The following is a 6,231-nucleotide window of genomic DNA, read 5'->3' as shown; positions in this document are numbered from 1 at the left end:
ACCAACACCGGGAGCCTGCCCCAATCCTGTGCCCTCGGAAATACAATTGCACCCCACTTTGCGTCTGACTCCAGCAGCGGCAAGTTAAATCTAAAAATAAAGTGGTTTGGGCTTTTTGTTTGTTGGTCTGTTTTTCAATAAATTGTAGGGTTGCTATAAAAACCCTTTAAACGCTAAAAAATATTTGGTTATCTGCGAGCGCTGGGGCAGCAGCGGAGGTGCGGGGAGTCCCGGGCCCCGAGCGCTGCGAGTCCCGGGAGCCGCCGCTGCCGTCCGGCGCAGCTCGGGGATGGCCCGGGAGACTGCAAAGGGGGGCCACGGCCACCTCCTCCCCAGCCACGCACGCCAGATAGGAGATATCTCAATTTACACCAGCTGCGACCCTGGCTCGATGTCCGCAAGGGCGGCGAAGCGATGGTCCTTGCCTGAATTATGATAATTACTTTAGAAAGCCTGACTCACATAAAAAGTATCTATAAAGATTTACTCGCGGTTTTGTCAATTTCGAAATAGGTTTCTCCGTTTTCCATCCTCTCTAAACTTGCTGCTTTTAATCTCCAAAACAGTCATTGGAAAACTGGGGGAGGAGAAGCATTTCTATAAAGAGCTTAACCAAAGCACATTAAATATTTTCCCAACATCACCAAATAAACAACAATCCTCCAGCTCCCTATAAACTATTTAAAGCATACCATATCATCTCTTCTACTCTTGCCAATGTACTTTCCTTTTAATTTATAAGCTGATTAGAGCAGGGGCCTGTCTTTTTGTATATATTTGCAAAATGTTTGGCACCCTTTCAGTCAGTTGCAATTCACAAACGCTTAAAACTGCATTTAACTTCATTATTATAGGTAGTCACTTCGATTTCTCCTCTCTTTTGTAGAGCTACTGCCTGAGAAAGTGCTTCTTGTAAATGGTCTGAGCAGTTGTTGAAGGTTTTCAGCAGAGGAAACCTCTTTAGATGGAAAAAAAAAAAAAAAGAAGAGAATAAAAAGCGCAACGGAAATCTAAACTCAGATCTCGGGCTGTGCAAATCGGCCCAAAAGAAAATGGGGGAAATCTCCTTAGGAGGAACATTTTTAGTTCACTAAAAAATAAACTTTGCTCATAAATGATGAAAGTTATTATCATCAGAGGATGTCCTGTACCAAACAAACCTCCATTAGGCTGGGAAGGATAAAACAGGCTAGACAGCCCTTTAAAAAAAAAATAATCATGTCTTTGATTCCCAAGATATCAACCATGTCTGTTTCTGTAGTGCTGTCAAGTAAATCTGAGTTATGGATGCTCTAAAAGAAGCCAGCAAGGAGAAAATTCAGCAAGTGAAAATTAAGAGTGTTATCCATACTTCACAAAAATACACTTTCTTTTCAGGCTCTTAAGCTCCTGCCCTGCACCATGGCATGACAGTTTCTTAGAAGAGCAGGACCAGTGAATGTGGTAAACCTGTGATCATCAGAGCATGCAACTGCATGACAGATTCTTTTTACTGAGCTTTTTGCTCCTTCTGGAGCACAGTGTCCATCATTTTCACCACAAGAGCCTTAATGTCTGGAATGCAACCTCCTAAAACTGCCAGTGCCTCAAGGTGGGTGTCGCACAGTCTGAACTCCTCTGCTGAAACCATTTTCTAGCATGTTTATGTATCATGTCTAACCTGATCAAACAGACAGAGGACAGTTGCTTGATTTACTACAGTATCCACATATTGCTCTGTAGTAGGTGACCTGGGAAGTTCTGTAAAAAACAAATACCTCTGTCTGAGCTAGAAGGACTGGCTGGCTAGGGAGCTCAGCCACAGCAGGAGGAAAGCAAGCCTACTGAGAGAGCTTCCTCCCTCCATACATGCAAAAGGCAAGGCATCGACCGAAACCAACTGCCTGGTCAGGAGAAGCACAGTTGGCAATGTTGTCTTTGCATTTTTGCCAGCGCGAAGAGAACACAAACTGGTATTTCCAAATCTAGCCATAGGAAAATGGAGCATGTTTCTCTGAGAGTCAGTCTGCACTCACTAGCTGCACAATGAAAAAACCTGTAAAAAAAAAAAAAAAAAAAAAGGGGAAATGTGGGGGGGACAGGAGCATAAAGCAAGCACTGGTGCCATAAAGGTTGTGAATGTGTGCTCTCCCTGGGTGGCACACCTCAGAATGAAACCGGGAGGATGAAGTGGAGTTTTAGGCAACTACCAATCAACGATTTTAATTTTTTTTTTTTTTTGGTAACTTAATTTCCAGTTTGTGAGAAGTTTGATACCATGTACTCTGCTGGAATAAACAGCATTTATTGTTTTCCTTAATCTGCCTTATTGTTTTACTTTATCTGACTTTTGATGCATGGTAAAAATACTCTTACAAACCCAGGGTGCCCTGGTCCTGCAGATTTGTCCATGGAGAGAACTTGTGAAATCCTGAAGTGTTCAACTCCCAATAGGATTTCTGAGGTCCTTCAAAGACTGAGATGCAGGATTTCCATAAAGCTGTACGAATTGCTCTGGGGGTACAAACCAGGTGCCATCGCAGCAGACAGAAATCCCCTTTGCCCAGTGCCTCTTCAGCAAGCAGAAAAAAAATCTACATAATGACTGAGAACACTTCAGTGTACAACAACGCCCTTGGACAGAGAATGCTCTTTGGCTCCATTAACTTCTCTGTACTCATCAATGGCCAGGTCTGATTTCACTTTTGTCTTTCATATCTTGAGAAGCAGCAAATGTGGCAGCAATTTGTCACAGTCAAAGAGATACAGAGCTAAAACACAACAGTGAGACCGGAGCTCTGCAGTGCCCTGAAGACCACAATAGCCTTGGAAACTTTTTCTTCAAACTGAGCCCAACCCTGAGCAGCAGAGAAATGTGTAAAATTGTCCCCATTTCACATGATCACGTGAAAAAGAAAGAGAAGTGAATATGCCAATTTTACAAGCCTGAGAATGAATGCAAGCAAGTAGTTGTTCCACCATCTGGGGGAGATGATAGAGGTGAAGGAAGAGGGAATATGAGGGGGATGGTAAAAGTTGACCGAGACCTTCTATTTTTCTGGAGGGATGCTTCACATTCCAGCAGCAAAAATGGAGGAAGCAAACATGAGAATTAGATCAGAGAGGGGAAGTAGGAAGATGGATGAAGTGCAAGACTGGAGGAGCAAAGGAGTCAATTACAAAAAAGAGGAAGGAACTGTGTGCAGAAATCAACGAGGAGATGGAGCTCAGGGGAGGAAATAGCAGCCAAAACGCTCTCAAATCAGAGATGCTGCTGGGGTGAGAGAGACAGAAAAGAATTGGAATATTTCAGGTAATGATAAAATTGTAAGCCCCTGTCCTCTGTATTTATTTGCAGAGGGCATCTCTGTCACCAGCTCTATCCAGACATCTGAGTGTGGCCCTGCTACAGACAAAGACAGAAGAAATCAGCTGTGTCAAAGCTGCAAACTCTTGGGTGTGCATTATAGAAATCAGAAGCAACACATGAAACTCACAGCTAGAGAGCAAGAGGAGTAAACTATGGGTCATGCCTGAAAACCAGACAAGTAGGTGAAGTAGAAATAAAGTGAAATGCCCAGAAGGAAGCAGGAAATTAGGAGACTCAGAAGAGAGCACTACTGAATGAGGGGAGAAGGCCAGAAGTACATCAGTGACATGTACACATGGAGGGAGGAGGAGAAGGGCTGATGCCAACAGACTTTAAACCAAATAATCTGCTTCCCTTGCCCAGAAAAAACTCTCAAATAAATCCAGAAAAAGCAATGTTCTTTCTGCATAAATTCCAGAGCCCTTACAGCAACTCATCCTCACCTCAGCATTGCTTAAGGGCTGGCATGTTTGCAGAAGTGAGGGGTGAGGTGCAGAGTCCCTAACCCAAGCACTGAAGATTATTGCTCAGAAAAAAACTGCAGGGAAAGTGCATATATTCACAGCACAGACATCTTTGTCCTTTCTACCATGGGCAACTGGGTGTTGCCTTGTATCTTCTCCCTCCACAGCCTCCCTTCTGTTAGTCCTTTAGTAACAGCAACAATGGAGAAAGTTAAAAATAAAAGCTATATAAGCAATGTAATAGGCATGCAATTGCATGTCTATTTTCTTTGAAAAAATGATGCTTTATTTCCTGCTCAATGGAAAATAGAGTTTGATGTTACAACTATTAGGTTTTGACTGAATGCAGAAATTTGACGGAAACAATGACATTTCCCCCGTATTTACTATTACCATATGTCACTGATTATATATTTAAGTTGCAAAAATGAGTTAAATTTCATGGCTTCCTCAAGCTAGATTCTCTTGGAATGGACTGTCTTTTGTTATTAACCAAAATGCTTGGAAAACAGTTTAAATCAAAACAGCAGACTTTTGGTATCATTTCAGGAGAAAACTGGTTATCACAAACCAAATGCTTAACACATCATCATCCAGAAGGCTGGGTAAAGCCTTGTAAAGCTGCAGCAACCATGGCCAGGACAGAGAAAGGGGGTTAACCGAACACCACAGACTTAGAGATGGAAAAAAGGAGAGAAAAAAAGAGGACACTGAAGCTCTCTTGCCTGGGGTCTTATTCCTTCTGCTTCTGAAGTTATCATATATCCCACATCACAGTGCTTATTTCACTCACTCAAAGAAAGTATCTTCTCTAAGCTGGCTACAGAGCATTAGTGACAATCAGATTGCACATATGTTCCAGGAGAAGCCAGCCTTGTCCTTGCTAGATTTCCTCCAGCTTTCTGGGGAGTAAAAAAAAAATCTGTCTTTTTTTTAGTCCTTCTGTTTCCCATCATGATTTGGATTGCTAACATTTCTATCCCCACTAGGAGTCCCTGGAGGCTCCTGGCCCTTTTCTAGAGGACCAGCAGACAGCAGAGCCCCTGAGCTCCCATCAACCAGGAAGGAAGTGAATTGCAACCTGCAGCCTCCTGGACTCTGATTTCAGACCTTAAAGTCAAGGTGATATAAAGACACTTTAGGAGACTCCCCATGTCCATGCTTCCCACTTTCTCCAGGTCCTGGCTGGACCTGTACAGCTGGGAGAGGACAACGGTGACTAGAGAAGTCACCACTGGCAGGTTTGTGGATATTGCAGGCTGTGACACAAGCTGCAGAGAGACCTCAGTGGTGGCAGACATAGTGTAAAGCAGAACCTGGTGAGTGGGAATCAGGTTGTCATTCCTAATTGAAGAGTTAGAGAAGAACAGGTAAGAAAAGTAGGGTTCAGCATAAGAGAAGAAGGACAGCTATGCTGTGCCTGCTGAAGGACTCACCAGGCAGGATACAGCCAGGACAGGCCTCAGTGAGAACATTGCAAATTCATGTCATATTTTGCCAAAGACTCAATCAATTGAGCATGTGCTAAAGCTTAGTTTGTTTTGTCTTATTTGGAGCTTTGGAAGATATTTCCTATCTTGACTCATTGAACACACTCCAACCACACACCTGCAACTTCTGGAGTGCATCCTCTCAGCAAGAGGCTGGCTAGCACGTCATCACTTATGCAGGGCAAATCCTACTGAAAGCACATCAGACCACAGCTTTCACACCAGTTTACTTTTACATGTAGCACATGTAAGCTAACATCTGGAAAGAACACAACTATGTCCTGATCGAGATGGAGCTCATAGTAACAGATGGTGTTTGATACTGCAGGACCAGAGAGGCACTACCTTAAACTGAGCATTATTTCTCTTCTGAATTTTTACACCCTCTGGCCACATCTTTTTCTGAGTGGAGCCACTGTCACTATGGCTTCACAGTCCCCTCAAGACCAAATGCAAGCTCAACCAGCAGGTCAGTGCCTAGTCCTAACATCCAGGTGATTTTGCTCCCATTGAGGCACGGCAGAGCATGAAGCAGGGTGCTGATGCAACCATTATATTGTACATCAGTACAACATGAGGTTAGCAGTGCCCTGAACTAGCCAGTGCCCCCAGTGCAAACTTTCTCTCCAGGCACACAGTAGCTCTGCCTGCAGGCACGCAAGCAGCACCGGTAGTTAGCAATCTAACAAGCAACATCTGCTGCCTATTTGAGGGCAAAGGATGGAAAAGCCAGCAAAGAGTAGCCTACAGTGACAGCTCTTCAAGACTGAGCTTTTCACACTAAAGGAAAAGCATTCAGAAGAGAAAATCCAGCATTCGAACGAACGTTGCTGTGACTCTGGAAGATACAAGATGTGACCAACCGCCTCTGCAGCTTTACACAGTTACTGTCCGCGATTTTTTTTGCCACAGCTCTATTTTGCCAGTA

This window comes from Coloeus monedula, assembly GCF_965178545.1.
Source record: "Coloeus monedula genome assembly, chromosome: 8".
NCBI lineage: Eukaryota > Metazoa > Chordata > Aves > Passeriformes > Corvidae > Coloeus > Coloeus monedula.
The sequence above is the reverse complement of the archived record's forward strand: the minus strand, read 5'-3'. Positions refer to the sequence as shown.